The sequence below is a fragment of the Perca flavescens genome, chromosome 22 (genome assembly GCF_004354835.1).
Source record: "Perca flavescens isolate YP-PL-M2 chromosome 22, PFLA_1.0, whole genome shotgun sequence".
In the NCBI taxonomy this organism is placed as follows: domain Eukaryota; kingdom Metazoa; phylum Chordata; class Actinopteri; order Perciformes; family Percidae; genus Perca; species Perca flavescens.
Genome location: NC_041352.1, coordinates 9317223 through 9335336, shown reverse-complemented (window position 1 = coordinate 9335336; position 18114 = coordinate 9317223). Strand labels below are relative to the sequence as shown.

General features: G+C 38.7%; 1 long non-coding RNA gene across 1 annotated transcript in view; it reads left to right on the top strand.

Moving 5' to 3' along the window:
• Positions 1–10117: 10117 nt before the first annotated feature.
• Positions 10118–18114, top strand: part of LOC114549405 (uncharacterized) — a 21039-nt gene continuing 13042 nt past the window's right edge. Inside the window, exon 1 of the long non-coding RNA XR_003691545.1 lies at positions 10118–10423. This is a non-coding gene — a long non-coding RNA (uncharacterized LOC114549405). The remainder of the gene's footprint in view (positions 10424–18114) is intronic.

Genomic DNA, 18114 nt, shown 5'->3' with positions numbered 1-18114 from the left:
AGTAAAGGAGACACACAGATTAATGGTTGTTCACTTGTACTGTCTTTTGATGCAGGGAGGCCAGTAGGTCATCCATATTCAGAGATAACATTGTTTGCATCTCCTCTTGCTACTTTCTATTCTGTGTTTGCATTTGATGATATGTAATGTTGGTACTGTATGTGTCTCACATCTCAGTACCTCATTTTCAGCTCACACATTGTCAAAGTTGACTTTTCGCTAAACCCTTCCCCCAACTGTAGCAACTGTAACCAGGCACGCAGTTTTTTTTTTTATTTTGCCTTTTCAAAAACAAAATCACAAGAGCAAAACTGTAAAGAATGAACCATGTCTGTGCTAACATAAGCTACAAACATTAGCATGTCCAACCAAGTAGCTAACAGTGGTAATTGAGCATTACAATTGCAAGTAGCACATCCTTAACTAACTAGGTTACGTAAATAAAAGAAATTAAAGAAATCCCCATTCACGACTAGCACATCATATTTCCTCTCCTTGGAAGCCGCAGCAGAAGTTAACATTAGCAGCTCTGTGCTGCTCTAAGCGACCCCAGCCAAGTTTGTTTTCTGAAATTGCATTACGTTCACCAAACACATCGGCTAGTCCCAATTCCTCAAAGCCTCTTGTAATATTAAAATTTAATGCATAAATCTGTCTTGCTCAGTAATGTTTGCTTACCAGCTAAAGAGCATTGTGTTAGAATGAAATTATTCTAATCTTACATTTGTTTCATGTTATACTAGGACTAACTAGCTGAACACTGCAATACAAGAGCAATGCTGTTTCTCTGTATTTCCATGTCTTTAAAACAAGTCAACTGCAAACATTGAAAACTGCTTTTACAACCATTTTACAGAGCTGCCATTAGCTTATTTAGCTAGCTAGCTCATCAAATCTACTAGCAAAAGTAATTTATTTCAGCTGACAAAATGGACAGTCACTTGCCAGAAATGAGAAGCCTTTTGTTTACTTCCATCTGAAATCAAGGTTGTTGTTTGTTTTAAATAGCTTATGAATTTTAAGTGGAAAACCTGACACCGTTATCTTTATAAACTGCATATCTCCTCTGCGAGAACAGAAAGCTTGACGGGCAAAGCAACTATGGGGGACAGGGCCTAGCTAATGGTCAACTGGCCCATCTGGTCATGTAATCATGCTTGGGAAGGCATTTTGATGACACCCATTTCAAACAAATGTCAATTCTTTTTGAACCATTTTTTCCCACTGAATGTCTCTGCATCATTCTTCTGTTGTAGTCTGGCCTTTGGAAGCTCCGCTCTGTCGATCAATAAATACATTTGAAAAGATGTTGTCATGCATCCTTGTCTTGTTCATGCCCATGTTCATGCATGCACTGTCGTGACCCCCCACCATTCCCTGCAGGAATACATTGAAGCTCACTCGTTCCTGACATGACGGTTTGACATGGAAAAAGTTACAGATGTTTTTTTTGATACACTTTTCTTAAACTTTTCTATTTGAATATTAAAAAGAGCCATACCTAAAATGTATTTCTTTTTTTTGTGTTAACTTTACTTTCCAATTTTTTTTGTATTCACAGCTTGATCATATGTCAGCCTTTCATGTCATTCCTCCCACATCTATTCAGGGATCCTTTATCATTCCTTCAAAGAGGTGAACGGAGCCGTGCCATGATTTTTATTCCTTTTTTTTGTAGAGAAATAGAATAGTTACTGTCACTATGTGGAGTGTTACAGATGAAAGCCATCTTCCATTCTCCCTCAGGTCCATTCAGATGCAGAGAGCCTTTCGCCTCATACCACAGAATAGACCATCTTCATATATCCGCAGCAATAAACCACCTCTGTAAGGACAGGAGAATTAAGATGGAAGATGAAATGCTTAAGTTGCTAACACAGCACCATGTAGAATGATACTGAAGGTACAAATCAATGACACCTCTCTGCCGCAATACACTGGGCTCTGTATCTACAAAGAAATAGGCTGCCCATTTCTGTGTCTGCTGGCTTTGAACAAGCTGCTGGGACCAGACGGGCTCCTAATCTGTTTCCAATTTCTATCATTCTCATCATTGGTTCCAAATGGTTTTTCGGCCAGGCACCTTCTCCCTGAAATCTACTTGGAAAAACACCTACATGCATATGAAAACATACCCAGGGCATATTGTACATTCCAGACACTCAAATGAGACATTATGCTTTTGTTGAAAGTATTTCTGCACTGTTGTAACAGTATAAGTTTTTTTTTTTTTTTTTTTTTTTTTTGGTCTAATTGCTGACATTTTGTTTAGGTTTCCCACCATGTTTTGACTGAGTCTCCAGCTGTCTCCGGCACTGCCGTTATGTGTGCTATGTTCACATCATTAACTTCAGTGGTATGGGGCTGATGGACTGAGACACCGAGGAAAAGAGGTTTTAATACAGAACAGGCCTAAATGAAGTAAAGAAATTGTTTTCTTCTTGCGCCCTGTAGCGTCCATTTGCTATCCCTCCTAATAAGCTTTTGGTTTAATGGTACTGAGGGCACAATATGGCACAACCTAAAATCAGGCTGGTGAGCTTGGAGCTGAATATTTGACTATGTACATTACTCATGCTAAGAGTCTGGAAACATCTGCTCCAGTAAATACCGATAATGATTTTGCCTACAAAAGCTCTCGGCTTGGCTATAATTATTAACATTCCGCAAGGTAATGTTTACTACTAACACTGCTACAACTAATAATAAAGTAACAATAATTTATTTGACTAATTATTAAAGGTCCCATATCATGCTAATTTTCAGGTTCATACTTGTATTTTGGGTTTCTACTAGAACGTGTTTGCATGCTTTAATGTTCAAAAAACATAATCTCTCTCATACTGCCTGTCTGAATAGGCCTGTATTCACCCTCTGTCTGAAACACTCTGTTTTAGCGGCTGTCTCTTTAAGCCACCATCCAAGAAAAAAAAGCACAGTCTGCCCTAATTGGTCAGTGATTCCAGGTTTCAGTCTCTGCACCGTCACTGCAGCCGAGGAATGACTGTAACGGCGCTGTAGTGGCACTTTCTACTTACAGTATATGAAGTATATAAGACGGCTCGTTCTTTATACGGGCTGTGTGCATTTCTCTGTGAATTGAGAGTTTTAATACATTTACAGTATTTATACACCATCTCAACCTGCTTTATAATCAAAAAAGAAATGGAAATCTCACTTTTTTCAGCATGAAAAAAAAAAAAAAAAGGATTTCAATTTTTGAAATGTATCTTGTATACAAATCTCTTGCCTTGCACTTATAAATCAACTTAAAGACACAATTTCATTTTTAAATGTACCTTAAAGAAAACTCATTTCACTTTCATTGCATTTATGTGGTGCCTTCATCATTTCAAGCGTTAATGTAAAAAGAATGGTCTTGGCTACATAAATCCCACTAAAGATACCCTTAAAGTTTGTTTGTTTTTTATATTGAACTGAATCTTTAATATCGTGATTTAGATTAAGGAGAAAAAAAAGTACTATACTCTTCATGAAGGGACACAATCCAGTAGTTATATGTAACAGAGCTCACACTCAGCTGACTAATGTCATCAGCCTCACACATCTATTGTACAAGCCCCGCTGGGCCTATTTTTTCTCCCTTCTCCTGCACGGGTCACAAGTTCATGTTTCGTAGGGGTCGTATTGAGAAACCCAGCCCCAGGAGGTTCCTTGTTTTTAGTCTTATTTCAAACAGTGGTCTCAGGTGGCCTTTGCAGCCATGCAACCTAAATTCACAGAGAAGGGCATCACATATACGACCCTGAAACTGAGCTCAAGGCTGGAGATACTTTACTTACTGTTGTTGTTGGATAACACTGTCCAAAATACCAACTTTGTAAGGGCTCAGAAGAACCAGCCTTGACTTTGACTATGCTGACCTTATCTGACCCACAATGCATTTTGTGTTTTGAATGTACTACACAAGCCCAAACTATAACTAGAGTAAAAACATGTCAAAAAACCAACAAAAAAAACACCAACTTTCAATTTTTTTAACGCAAAAGGTTGTATCCATAGACTTAACAGTCTATGGTTGTATCTCATAATGGCTTTTGTTCCATGTTTTCCAATGGCAGGAATATTACACTACTAATTGACCGTTTACTAAATCCCAAACAGCTATTGTCCAATCATAGCTTAGCAACCATACCTTTTCAAAACACAACAAGACAAAATTGTAAGTAATGGATTATACAATGTTCTTGTCTGCTCTAACATAAGCTACAAACATCAACATGTCCAGCTAACTAGCTAATCTAACCCAGTTTCACTGTCTAGGCCAAGGCATTTTACCACTTTTTTTGTGGGGTTACAGGTTTTGTTAAGAAGTCAAATTCCTGGGGCTAATGTTAACTAGCTAGCTACAGCTGCTAGAATCTTTCTAGCTACAAAATCGATGGTTGCCGGGTAGAAATGGGAAACCTGCTTTTGTTCTATAAAATACTATTATTACTACTGTATATGTTGTGTGTTAATTCCATGACAATTACTAACTATTCTAACCATTTAGTGATTCTTTACATACATATTTATGTTTTGAGGTCAATAACAATTGGTCTGAAGTAAAGTTATTAATTACGTAAATTTTAATTTAGTGTTTAGTCCCAGTGGTGGAAGAAGTATTCAGATCCTTTAGTAAAAGTACTAGTACCACACTGCAATCATACTCAGTTACAAGTAAAAGCCCTGCATTGAAAAGGTTACTTAAGTAAAAGTATGTAGGCTAAATTTCATTAGGAAAATGTACTTAAAGTATTGAAAGTAAAAGTACTTTGAAAGTTCCTCACATTTTAGAAAACTGGAAACGACCAAAACAGTTCTGTGTTTAATCAGCTAATCATTTCAGCTGGACTTGTAGACCTGTTTATTGTTGGGTAGTTTAACTTATATTAAACCATTGTATTGTATAAACTACATGTGTTTTGTGTGCAAAAACTTAATTTGTAAAAGTAACCACAGCTGTCAGATGAATGTAGTGGAGTAAAAAGTACAATATTTCCCTTCTGAAATGTAGCAGAGTAGTAGTAGAAAGTGGCATGAAAAGAAAACACTTAAAGGACAATTACCTCAAATGTATACTTAAGTACAGCACTTGAGTAAATGTACTTAGTCACATTCCACCCCTGGTTTCTCCTTCACTTTTATTCTTGTAACGGTGGAAAAGTCACCAAGACAACATTTTTCAGAGGCTAAAACTCTCCAACCTCTAATGAAATATTGTTATGAGACAGGTATGCAGGTGTAATATTTCAAGTCAACACATTGTCAGGGGTGGACACTAGGGAGAAGGTCACCACCGCGTAAGCCGCAGCGCTGCTTTCAGCGGCTGCTGCAGATAGCATCTCTACGTGCCAGGCTGTAGTCCCAGAAGACTTGTCGTCCGTGGCTTTACCCTCCACTGTCCTCTGTCTCTCTGTGGGACTCTCATTAGTGAAGCAAACACATTATCCATGCTGACTTCCATATAGACAGGAGGAAGGAGGAGATGGAGAGCAGGAAGTAATGATCCGCAGTGTCCAGGTAAAATTAGCTCCATTAATCACACCATTGATTGGTCGGCTGCAGAAATGCAATGCCCCTTTCCCTCTCTCTTTCACAAGAAGCAGCTATGAGCTCCTGGGACTGGATCTGTGCTTAACTATGAATAATATGTTTTGATTGTTGAAACGTCTTTGTTTACCTGGAGGCTCTTTTCTCTCGCTGTTTGTGTTTTTCGGTCTTAGGAGGAACAGTCGATACCTGTCTCCTTGTAGATTAAGAAGAATTGGGCTTGAAAAAGTCCTCTATCCCGTGCTCATTTCAAAGAAGTGAGACTCAACAGCGATTTGCCAGAAAACTTTTAAATCTCACTTTCTGCATCACCCCCTTTGTTCTCACTCCAATAGATTTTCTGCCGGCTCCTTGACCCAGACATTATGAACTGTTTTCATTTTTTTAGTGGCAAGATTCCAGAGCGGGAGTGAGCGAGCTTTCTCTTTGATTGATATCCACCTTTCAGAAAGATGTATGAGATTTCAAAATGGAGAGGCTATGCAAACGCATAATAACCCCTATTGTTATTTTCCAAACCTATGACTCTGACTGCCTCTTTACCGCACACATACAATGGCAGAAGGGGAGGTGTGTTTCATTTTACTCGAACAATCTTTTTTTATTTTCTGTCTTGCTTTCTTCACTCTCAATGACATGTTTTTCTTTCAACAGCTTGTGCAGTGCAGTGCAGCCAATCAGTTACCAGTTAGTCCAAAACTCTTATAAACTCTTATACAGCTACAGTTTATTAGCCTCGTGAGACCGTCCTGATCTCGCGAGCTCCAGTTTTCCACTCGCAGATCAGTCTGGCTTCTTGAGATTGTATTTTCATACGCTTCGTGGATCTGATTGGTTGATTTGGCCCGTTTATCTCCAACATAGGTGATACACAGATGGTTCATCCAGTCAGCTAACCAGTATTTCCGCCCCTTCCCAAAAGTTCTCCAACGGAAAGTTCCCAGATGGATATACCGAGCAAATGCGAAGCAATCCATTTGGCGGAGTCAGGTTATCAGTTTTTTTCCCTCACTGGCAAAACTCTGGTCGTGAAACAAGCTGGAACAAAAGATCGTCAATGAGGAATCACTTTCGTTCAGGAATTAGGAATTCAAATGCCTCTTGACGTGCACATTTTACCTTCAAATTGTGCATGTTTTTATTACACTATCACAGTGGACAGCCCTTCACCTGGAGGGCCTGTAATAAAATTTGGCACGCCCGGCTGAAATAGCGGCACTGAACATGGAGCCATAAAACAAATGCACCCGCAATTCTTATTATGACCATAAGAATTGCGGGTGCATTTGTTTCAAATCAAATTAGGTGTCTTCTCTTTTCACCCACATTTAGAAACTGAACCTAAATTGATTTTCTACACTCTATCCCTTCACGTAAATCAGAAAAATCAGACACTTAGTATTTAGCTTTGGTGGAAACAAAGAGAGGAATGACATGTGGCATTACGGTCCTGCAAAGCCCAAAGTCGGTCCACGGGACATCAAACCCCCCACTGTTTAAATGGACAACAGACTAGATAGTATTTTTTTTTGGTCAGTGTGAAACTACAGTACATGTAATGTGGGTCACAAAACTGTCTAACAGGTTAGATAGAGCACTAATCCGCAACGTCTATACATTTCGAAGACTTGCAAGACCACACACACACACACACACACACACACACACACACAATTATCAACATTGATGCACGAGATCCAAGTTCCAGAAATGCTGGATCATACATTCCCCATAATGCCACTCAACTGTGTATTTTGTTAGACTTGCCCTGCCTGGTAAATGTCCATGTTTTTTTAGTTTTTCTTTTGCCCCAGTTTGTAACCCAGGCTTATAAATTTCAATGCTTGAACCCAAGCTGAGATAACTTTGGAAAGCTCCTTCCAGAGCCACAGAAGACATTATACAACTGTTTTTACTGAGTAATAAGCCCTATAGTCAAGTAACAAGTAGACTGAACTTCATGTGTAAAATTGGTGGAGTGCGCCTTTACAAAAGTTGCACTGTGGCTTTGACTGCTAAGAGTCTGCATTTTGACCTTTACAGAAGTGGATACATGAGCGTGAGAACATCAGAAGAGCAAAAATATCACTTTATTTTGTTCCTGCACTGATTTCACAGCTTCCTGTGACAGTGATAACGTTTTATCAGTAGGAGACATGGGATACAATCTCTTTATGGTAAACACAACCATTTCTGAGGACCTCAGCAACAAATCTGCTAAATCAACACATCCCAGACATTTTCCCTTCTTTTTTTTTTCTCTTGGGTGATTATTTTTTAGTGAGTGGAAACTCAGGCTCAGGAAGTGTTGCCATTTCAAACAGTCCAGAGAGGCCAGCTGCATGGCTACCCGCTGGCACACCATCTTATTTGCTTTCTCTATGCTTTGTCTCAAGCCTCGATGTGAAGATTATATAAGGGGCCTGCTCTGGACTTTATTTTGGTACTACAGCCATGATGGACCCCTGTTTGTTTCCAGAGACAATTTTCTTTTCTGTGCTCAGCTGAATTTCACACAAATCTCAGGCAATTAGGATAAGATCTATGCGACCGTAGCCTCAGTCAAACACATTATTATCTTTAATATCAAACATAAACATTTTACCCTCATAAATAAGACTTCAACATGGATTAGGTCTCTGAGGAATATGTAAAGGAAAAGAAGTGGGGGTTAAAGTAAGATGACAGCAGGCTGTATGAGACAAATGACTGTGGGAAAGACAGGCAGCTCCATGAAGCAGTCAACCTGATGTAATTGGCTCTTTACAGAGGAAATGTGGGTTATGGCCTTGGAACGCAAAGTGCACGTTATGTATGCTGTTCTGTCTGATCATAAAGGAACTGACTAAGGGCAATGAAGGGTATAGCCACATGGTGTTGTACTTACAGGATGAATTATGGTCAGTGGCCTGAACAGCATGAAATATGTTTCTGTATGTCTATATGGCATGTGTGTAAGTTTATCTGTTATGTATGTGCATGGATGTGCTTTTCAGTATTACTCATAGGTGTCCTGGTGTGTTTGTGTATGTGGGTTTGTGTTTGGCTTCAGTTGCTGGGTCACACACACACACATACAGCTTACTTATGGCGGTGTATATATATATATATATATATATATATATATATATATACAGTATATATACAATATATGGTCCATAGAGTCTCCATCAGGTCAACTTACAGACAGCAGATGCCATGTATTGTCAACAAACACTTGGAGGGTAACATGCAGTGGTGAAGTCTAATGTATTGTAGTGGGTATACTGTACTGTATATGTATGGGCCTATACTGTATATATGGGGCAGAATGGGCCTTTTGGAGGGAGCATTTCATAGTGGGGAAGTTTTGAGCATCAACGACTTCATTTCCTGCATTCTGACACACTTTTATGCACCAATTTGCGGTGGAAATACCTTTAATTAGCCTAGAAGAAAAGCACAGATGACAATTCAGAATATATCAAAATTGCAATGCAAAGTATGTTGGTACGTGTCATTGGGAATTTTTAAGTGGGTATATGGAAGTCCTGGAGCTTTATACCTGTGTATCACGTAGACTACACCACAGGTGTATGAAGCTGGGAAAAGATTTATGACAGATTTTTGTAAATGGCCATTTTCAGTATTTTGAGCAGACAAAGAAAGTTTATTTATATATCAGTGATGGGAGAAGTGCTGAGCTTTTTTTATTTTAGTAAAAGTACTAGCAATACCACAGTGTGTAAATACTATGTTACATGTAAAAGGCATGCTTTAAAAATCGTAAAAAAGTATAAGCATTAAGACATATCTAAAGTACCAAAAGTAAAAGAACTCATTATGCAGTATGTCCTATTTCAGAATAATATATAACATATTATTTTATTATAATTATTAATTAATGAATGTGTAGGCCTACATCACGTTAATGTTGCAGTTGATAAAGGTGGGGCTAATTTTAATGAAAGAAGGAATTTTAATTAATTAATTTGTAGCCTACTAGTAATGGGTAGCTTGTGAATGTCCCTCTGGGGATCAAGTCTTATCTTATTTGCCTATAATAGTCATCCATTATTAGGAGATTATATTTTTATTAGTAGGCTACTTAGTTACTTTTCACCACTGATCTACAGAACACAGGCATAGATTAATACACTAAGGCAATCAAAAGTGCTTTGTATATAACAGCAAAAATACATAGACAAAACAACCTACATTAAATACATAAATCAGGGTTCAAGGTTAACTTTTTCGCCCACCAGCCAAATGCCTAATAAATGTTCAAATTTTACCAGCCACTCAATTAGATTACCATTGTTTTTTTGGCTGGTGGTGAGTGAAGCAAATACCAGCCAATTGCATATTTTACCATCATTTGGCTGGTGAATGATGCTAATTGCTAATTTTGAACCCTGCATACAGTACAAATAAACATGCAAATATCAATATCATAAATAAAAAACACCACAAAAACAACAGATATGGATAAAGCAAACCTGCTAACTACTTTAGCTACTAAAGTGAGCTGCTACATTGACATGAAATAATGGACTAGAGGAGGCATAAATGAAACGCACCCTTTATAATAGGGCGCTGTATTTTGAACCCTAAACTGTATAAAATTGATGTGAACCCTGTTTCCTTTGCCGGTCCTGCTGCTGTTATTGCCTACCATTATACAGCATGTTATAAGCGAAATTGCATGCTAAAAGTCAGACGTTTTAGAAAGGGCATATTGTTTTCCACCAGCCCCGCTGCTGCACGTGTCTTCAACGTTAATTAGCTGCTAGCAACAAACACCAACTTCGAGGTGGACACCTGCTGCTTTCAGCGACTCTTAAGGAATTATTCTCAACTGCCAGGACCACTGCTTCACTTCAACAAGGTAAGTGCTTGTTGTGCTACTATTGTTGACTATGTTTAATGTGCGTGTTTAACAATATGAAGGTTTGTCGTTGCTGCTTTCATGTTATTGCTGTCCCGCGTTCTTGAGGGCGGTGACATGGCGTTAGTTTACTGCTATAGTTTCTGCTTGACTGCTTCTATGCTACGCTACCTGCCCGTTGACTAGCTTTGTGCAGTATCTGCATTTGCTAATGGAAACGTTCTCGCTGTGTCTGAGCTCATTTTGGAATGTCATGTTGTCTTGCACATAGCTAGGCCTATAATAGTTTCCTTGTTATGTTGGCTTAATTGGGAAGTCAATATGACTCTTGTCCCATTTAAGATGTGTTGCCTCAACCACTTTTTCTCCTCATACTTCATAATCAGCTAGCTAAGCATTGGAGATTATTTCAACTCAAAGCTGTGGGTTTATGTGTCAGCTTGCTCTACTATCCTTTAAATTGACTGCGTAGCTCCTGTTCTTTGGTTTACACTGTTGCTACACTCATTGCCATCTGTTGAAGCTATTGTAAATGCATTATCTGTTTGTTTAAGCTTGCTGTTGCATATCAGATATGGAGCAAGGCTTAGGTTTATCCATCTCATATCACTAGCTAGTAGATTTCCTCATGTTCTAAGATGCCCAGCTGGTGGGGATGCATATTTTTGTATAGGATGTTATTGAAAGCTGTAGGCTATTGAGTACTCTTTTTGGATACCTTTTCATAATTTTGTAAAATGCAAGAGAGAAATGTCGTGAAAACAGTAATTTAACTTTTAGTTTTTGAAGAAATCACACTAAAAACTGACTGGCTTTAGTTTTTGGTTTCAGAACTAATAAAGTAACAAACCAAATTCTCGAGTTTATCAAATTGTAACTGAGTTAAGTTAAATCAACAAAAAATAATGCATACATCTTTTTTCAAATACTTCAGAGTGGGAATTTTCATATAACTGTAGTTAAGCAACCATTGACTGTGAAAATAATGGACAGAGCTTCCAGGACGACGCTTGCGGTCTTAACCCTGCATTCTATTCTAATTTACAGCCAGGGATGTCACAATACAAAAAATCTAGTAGTCGGTACCGAATCAGATACCACCAAAAGTACATGATACTTGGTTCCATACCACGGTGTGTGAAAAAACATTTTTAACATTATAAAAAACACAAAAATAGTGGCATGTAGCATTCAAATAATAAATACAATGAATCAGTTACAAAAAGATCAACTTTTACCACTTTATTCTCCTGGTGGACATCCTACTCTGGCTGATACTGGCAAAAAAAGTATTTAATTTATCCAACATACTGTCTGACAATGACTAATAAAACAGTGGATGCTACAGGTGTACTCATAAACACACACACACACACACACACACACACACACCTTATACTCTGAATGCAAGCATTAGTTTAAATTCACTGACATGGTGGCAGGCCGAAAAGACTTTTTAAAACAATTAACATTTTAATAATTATTTAATCCAGTGACATTAGGCTACATTTTGCTGACAGGACACAGGCTGAATGGCAACGCATGGTAGCCCATTAGGAGGTTACAAATAAATACTGCAGAAAAACAAGTACCGTCACGTTTTAAGAATGTTGGTACCGACTTGGTACCGAAGTACCGGTTCTCGGGACATCCCTTTCACCATTTTTACAGTAGAGGGGCTGAAAGTCAGATTATGTAGAAGTCTATTAGAAAATAATTTTTTTTCTCACTTGATTTATTACCTTAGTAAACATCTTCAAAATGAGTCCATGGTCTCAATTGCTACGTTCAAATCTTCAACATATCATCAATATCATTTCGTAAATCATATTTTGTTTATAGATTATATTTTGCCGCACTCATTTACAATAAGAGCAACAAAAAAAACAGCTTTATTATTCTGATGTTTAATTGTTTGTGTACATGATAGCATATGAATAGGCTACCCAAGCCATGGATCCCGGATTAGATTCTAAGTATAGCCTAGTTTTCTAGTTTTTAAAGGGTCAGCTAGTCCCATTGTAGCGTGCATGTTGCTTTGTATACCTGATTTAATATGTGGACTAGAGAATGTGCTGTCTATGACCAACTGGTGTTATTAAGTATGAAACATGAGGGTAGTTGACAAGGATCTTTGCTCTGATGGCCCTTGTTAACTACAGCCATTGAAGCTGGTTAGAAGGCACTCAACTTGGCGTTATCAACGATATTAATACCGGTTTCAAAAATGAACCCTTCTGCCTTATCAAACTCTAAACTTGTGCACCACATGACACAGCGATTTAAGATTTCTTAATGGAATTTTTGTTATTAATGATTCAGTAGCGGGCATGATGAACCTGTGGCAGCGCACTACGGATGGCCCTTTGTAGTGGAAACATTAAAGTACCACAAAACGGTCATTCATTGAAGCTCTACTGTAAGCTGGCTGCAACTCAAGTGTTGTCACCTGTACAGTGAGGACCCAGAAAGATGTCTATTCACAGTATAAACCAGAGCTGTGGAAATGTGCTGCTCAGCAGACAGTGCGTATACATACAGTAATAAGTGCCAGTGTTAGTGTTGAGTAGCCATGGCTCCCTGACAGAGTTACTGAGCAAACCCCTGGGGGGGCTCACACTATCTATCCCTTTTTACAGGGAAGTTATAGAAGTGGATTATACACAACAGCAGAATCTCATTCCCGAACCTCTCAGGAACTCGGGCAAAAAACGTTTTGGATTAAAATTCTCGGGTAAAGCTTATTCCAAATATAAAACATAAATTTGCACTCAACCTAAAATAGAGACATGTATTTATAAATAAATAAGACGTATTTCTCAGTGGAAACACTCAACTAGCCTATATTCATTCACCCTAGACTGTGAGCAAAAGCCTCAGACCTTAGGCCTACTTTCTGTTTGATAACTGAAGGCATCTCAGATTCACCACACACTTTGACCTCCCAAATTTATGAGATGATTATCCAACCGTCTCATTCACTCATTTCCCGTCTGCTTGGGAATTCAGGCTTCAGTGATGTCAAGAAAGCGGATTACAAACAATGTATCCATACACAGTTCTAAATGTGTTAAGGAGATATTTATGTTAGTTAGTTAGTTAGTAAGATTTTATTGTCAAAGCAACAGTAGTAGTGGGTAAACTAAGGGTTGCCCTTGATTTACACTGAATAAATAATGAAAACATTTCAATCTCAATTCAATTTAAGGCCCAAGGTGATGTCATCAAATGTCTTGTTTTGTCTGACCAATAGTCCCAAACCCAGATATACTCAGTTTACAACGATTTCAAACTAGGGCTGCACGATTGATCTATCGTAATCGCGATGTCACTCTGTGCGATTACATAAGCGCAAAAATTATGCGATTTAAGTCAACAAAAAGGTGTGCTGTGTGCGTGACACTCTGTCCGCACTCCTCGTCTCCACGTTGTAACACCCTTCACTTTATCGACAGTATTAACAACAGATGAAGCCACCGTGTCTTAGGAAGCTCGGTGTTCTCTGTTAACTCACTGTAAATCGTCTTTGCTGTCACACAGCCGCTACGCTAACTCCGACAACGCTCACCGCCGGTCCCTCTCTTCTCTCGCTTCACCGCTCAGGCACTGACGTCACTCACTCGCCTGCCGTTCTCGCTCTCACGAATGCCTGGTTTATGGCTCTTCTGTGTTGAATCTACGTTGAATCTGCCCTCTGAATAACGCGACCCCATGGATGTATTAAGCGCGCTGTTGACTCCTGGTTGATGACCTTTGACCCCTTCTCAGGCCATGCTGCGGCTGTTTTACGTCTGGTGTTCACAGATGTTTTGTCAAGCTGCTGTTTCCAAGATCAAGAATGAACCTTCAAGCTCAAAAACATAACATGCCAGGGCTCCAGACTAACTTTTTTCACTAGGAGCACAGTGGCCCCTTACTGAAAATGTTAGGGGCTCAACCAGAAAATTTAGGGGCACACACCGTAAATCAACATGCTAACCAAATATTCACATTTCTACTAATTTCCACTGTATTACTAATAAATACTTTGATAATAGATGCAGAAATTACAATGTGCTGTTTCAAATTCAGTGTCACTTTTGAAGATGCAACATAGAAGGCACCATTGCTGTCATGACAGTAAACAAAATATTTAAAAAAATATACCAACTCTGGTCTACAACTCCAATGAATTCACCTTAAAATTAAACATGTATTGTTTAGGCTACTGCCCTTAGGGTTGGGTACCTTTCACATCTGAACCAATATTGGTACAGATACCTGAAATGATGGTACATTTTTTCAGTACTTTCCCTCTGTAATTACAAAACAATTATTTCAGTTGTAAAAATAATTCCAAACCTATTTATCCTATGTACTTAGAACATTATGTTATTTTATTAGAATATGTTACACTCTAAAGAAATTAAACAAAAATAAAAATAAAACCCCTCCCTCTCTCCTCCCAAACCCATCCCTACAACCTATTAAATTGAATAATTATTAATTTCTTACTCACTGTAACTTGTTTAGCCTGTTGTCATTTCATCATGACCGTTTTCAATTGCTCTTTAATGTTTCATGTAAAGCACTTTGAGTTGCCTTGTTGCTGAAAGGTGCTGTAGAAATAAAGTTTCCTTGCCTTACAACCTCAGCCTGTCAGTCAGTCACCAGGGCACAGTTGCACACTGTTGAGCCTGCTGCTTGTCTCAGAGGAAGTGTAACGTCAACAGCACCGTGACTGTTTTTAATATCATATAGCAGCAAACGCTGTCTGTGTGAAGTTTTTAAAAACTGTAACCATACTTGAAACCACTTTATCGGCATCACTCACGGTGACTTCAACAAAACAGCCGACGTAGTTTGCGCCGATCGCACCTCTGCGTGCGTGTGTGTGTGTTTGTGTCGGAGCACCGCTCTGTCAATTTTCAGAGAGGACCGATAAGCTTACGCGCTCAGGTACCTACATTTCGACATTTAACGTGTTCAAAAACGAGGGCAAATTTGCTGGTCGTACATGTGCGACTGGATGTAAAATTCAGTCGCACACTCTCAAATTTTGACTGCGACCATTTGGTCGCAGTCTGGAGCCCTGCATGCAATACAGGTGTTTGCTCAAAGCTGTAGACACAAATGAAATAAAAGTTGTTAATGTTTAACAGGTTTTAGAAAAGGTAATTTGATGGTCCATTGCAGGGTCATCTAGCCTGCACAACGACCATGGTTGATAACTGTAATTATGGAGCATTTATGTTTGCTTTAGCCTTACTATTTCCTGTATTACTGTTGCAATATTGTTGAGCATTTGTAAGAAAGAATTGCCATTGTCTGAATCAGGTCATTCCTTCACTTGACTACTCTGTTGTAACAAAAAGTCCCTGTCTCTCTCTTATTGCCTCCATGAAAATTACTTCATAAAAGAGGCTAATTAAAAATTGTACTAATTCTAACACCGACTATGGATCTTATCTTTGACGATCTGTGCATTGTGCCAAAAGCAATTAAGAAAACTGGATGGGCTAAATTGGCTTTTGTTCCCCAGTCAGTTTAATTAGTGTGATGAATAGTGGAAGAACCAGGATCCCAGTGCCATTCGGACAAAGTGAGTTTTTGGCAGTTTGAGAAAAACGCTACGTCTTTGTCCTTTATTTCGCACACTGCAAATGGTTCTTTGGTAATCCCTTGCTAAGGCACTGTGGTGGAAGACTTAATGTAAAAGCAGCCCCGAAAGGCCAAATATTACACCTGTTTATCACTTGCATGCTGTGATCGAACATGGGCTGTCTTTTAAACACATGCACTCTATTTCTTCCTTCTGATTCACGTTTATTCATTTTCCTACTTTAAGTAGCCTATACATGCTCCCATAATAGCCATAAATAACTCTACAGATATTAAGAAATGTGCAGATTGTCTCACTGGTCAGGTAATTAAGATTTATAGACCACAACATCTCATTGACTTGTTTCTCTAGAAATATTGATCCAAGCCCAACCAGTAGAGTAGTTTCCATATTATCCAGTTCTGAGGAATCCTCTTATTGGCTTCATGTTTCAGTGATTCCTCTCAGTGATATCTGAGCTTGCATGCAATGTAAACATTGTGTTTCCCATGAATGATGCAGTGGGGTAGAGTAAAGGATAAACTATTTTGAAAATATGTTCGTTCATATTTGACAGTATGTGGTAGTAAAGTGACGCCAGGAATGTATTTGTAAAATATTATTTTATAACATAATTTTTTTTTTAATCATCAGCAGTGCATGCTGCAATTTGCAGTCAACAGCGAGTGGTGAGCAGATGCAATATCAATATCAAATCAATATTCAAATGTAGACGATGAGAAGGAAAGGTGATCGTTCACCAGCTCAGTCACTGACACCCTACAGCAGCTATAATCAATATTTTTATGATAATATCTCTGGTTCTGCTACATCGATTGGGATCCTTAATTGAGACTGTCCATCGTGATTAGGGCTGGGCGATATATCGATATTAAAAATATATCGATATATTTTTAAATGAGATATGGAATTAGACCATATCGCATATATCGATATAGTTCAAATGTGATCCTTGCTCCCATAGATATATACACAGATGTCGCCTTGAGGTTCTAAACATACGTCAAAACCGCCGCCATCTTGGAACAGGGGTGCGAAGCATTCAGATCAACGCTAAAGATGCCGGACTTTTGTACTGCTTAATTATGTTCGATAGAGGAAATGAAAAGAACAAACAGCAATGAATAACATTTAACAGGTGACAATGTGTTTTATGATTATGTATGCCGCCGACCAGCAATCTGAGCTCCGGCGGCAGCGCGGGAGGCGGAGAGCTCCGTGGCCGGCCGCAGCGTCTCTTCCCCGGGAAAAACACAGCTTTGCCCTCGCTGCTGCGCCGGGTCCCCGCTGATCCAAATCGGACCAGCCAAAGACAGAGTGGTGATCGGTAGGATCTTACACGCAGTCCAGGACGACCTGTATGTCGATATCGGCGGAAAGTTCCACTAAGTTTGCGGCGGCAGGCGGACGGAGAGAAGCTACAGCGGGGGCAGCAGAGACCGTCTGCAGCTGCAGGATCTGGAGCTCAGTGCCCGTTAAAATGACATGTAACGCATAAATACATACAGAAATAAATAGTGGAGGAATGAGCCTGGACATTTCAGTCTGTTTTAAACTTCACCTTGAAGCAGAAACTCTTAGTTCAGAAGGGTGAAGTTTCCGTTTGGACTCAGATCTGTGAACCGATCATAATAAATATTCTTTGTATTAACACATTAATTAGTTTCTTTGTTTTGTAGTCGATAGTTCATCTTTTAGTTTACTTAAGTGGAAGCAGTATCAAGTGGAAGAATGGGACTATAAACCTAGGCTTACAGGCATGAGGCATTACATTTTGAACAAAGTAGATTATATTAATATCAAAAGCTTAATTGACCTTTGGAACGAATCACAAATATGGAGCTTTGATTTCAAAAAAGGTACTCCTGTTATACAGTATTTAGGTTTACATTTTATTGTTATTTGAACAGCTGAGCATTTAATCATGAACCAGGTGAAGAAACCGGTTTATTATTTATTTGATTTTGCAACTGTCTCTATGAAACTACTTGTGACATGTCATATTTGATTTTGGCTTTGACTGAACATTTGCTCTCACTTTGCGGAAAAAAATATCGGGATATATATCGTATATCGATATTCAGCCAAA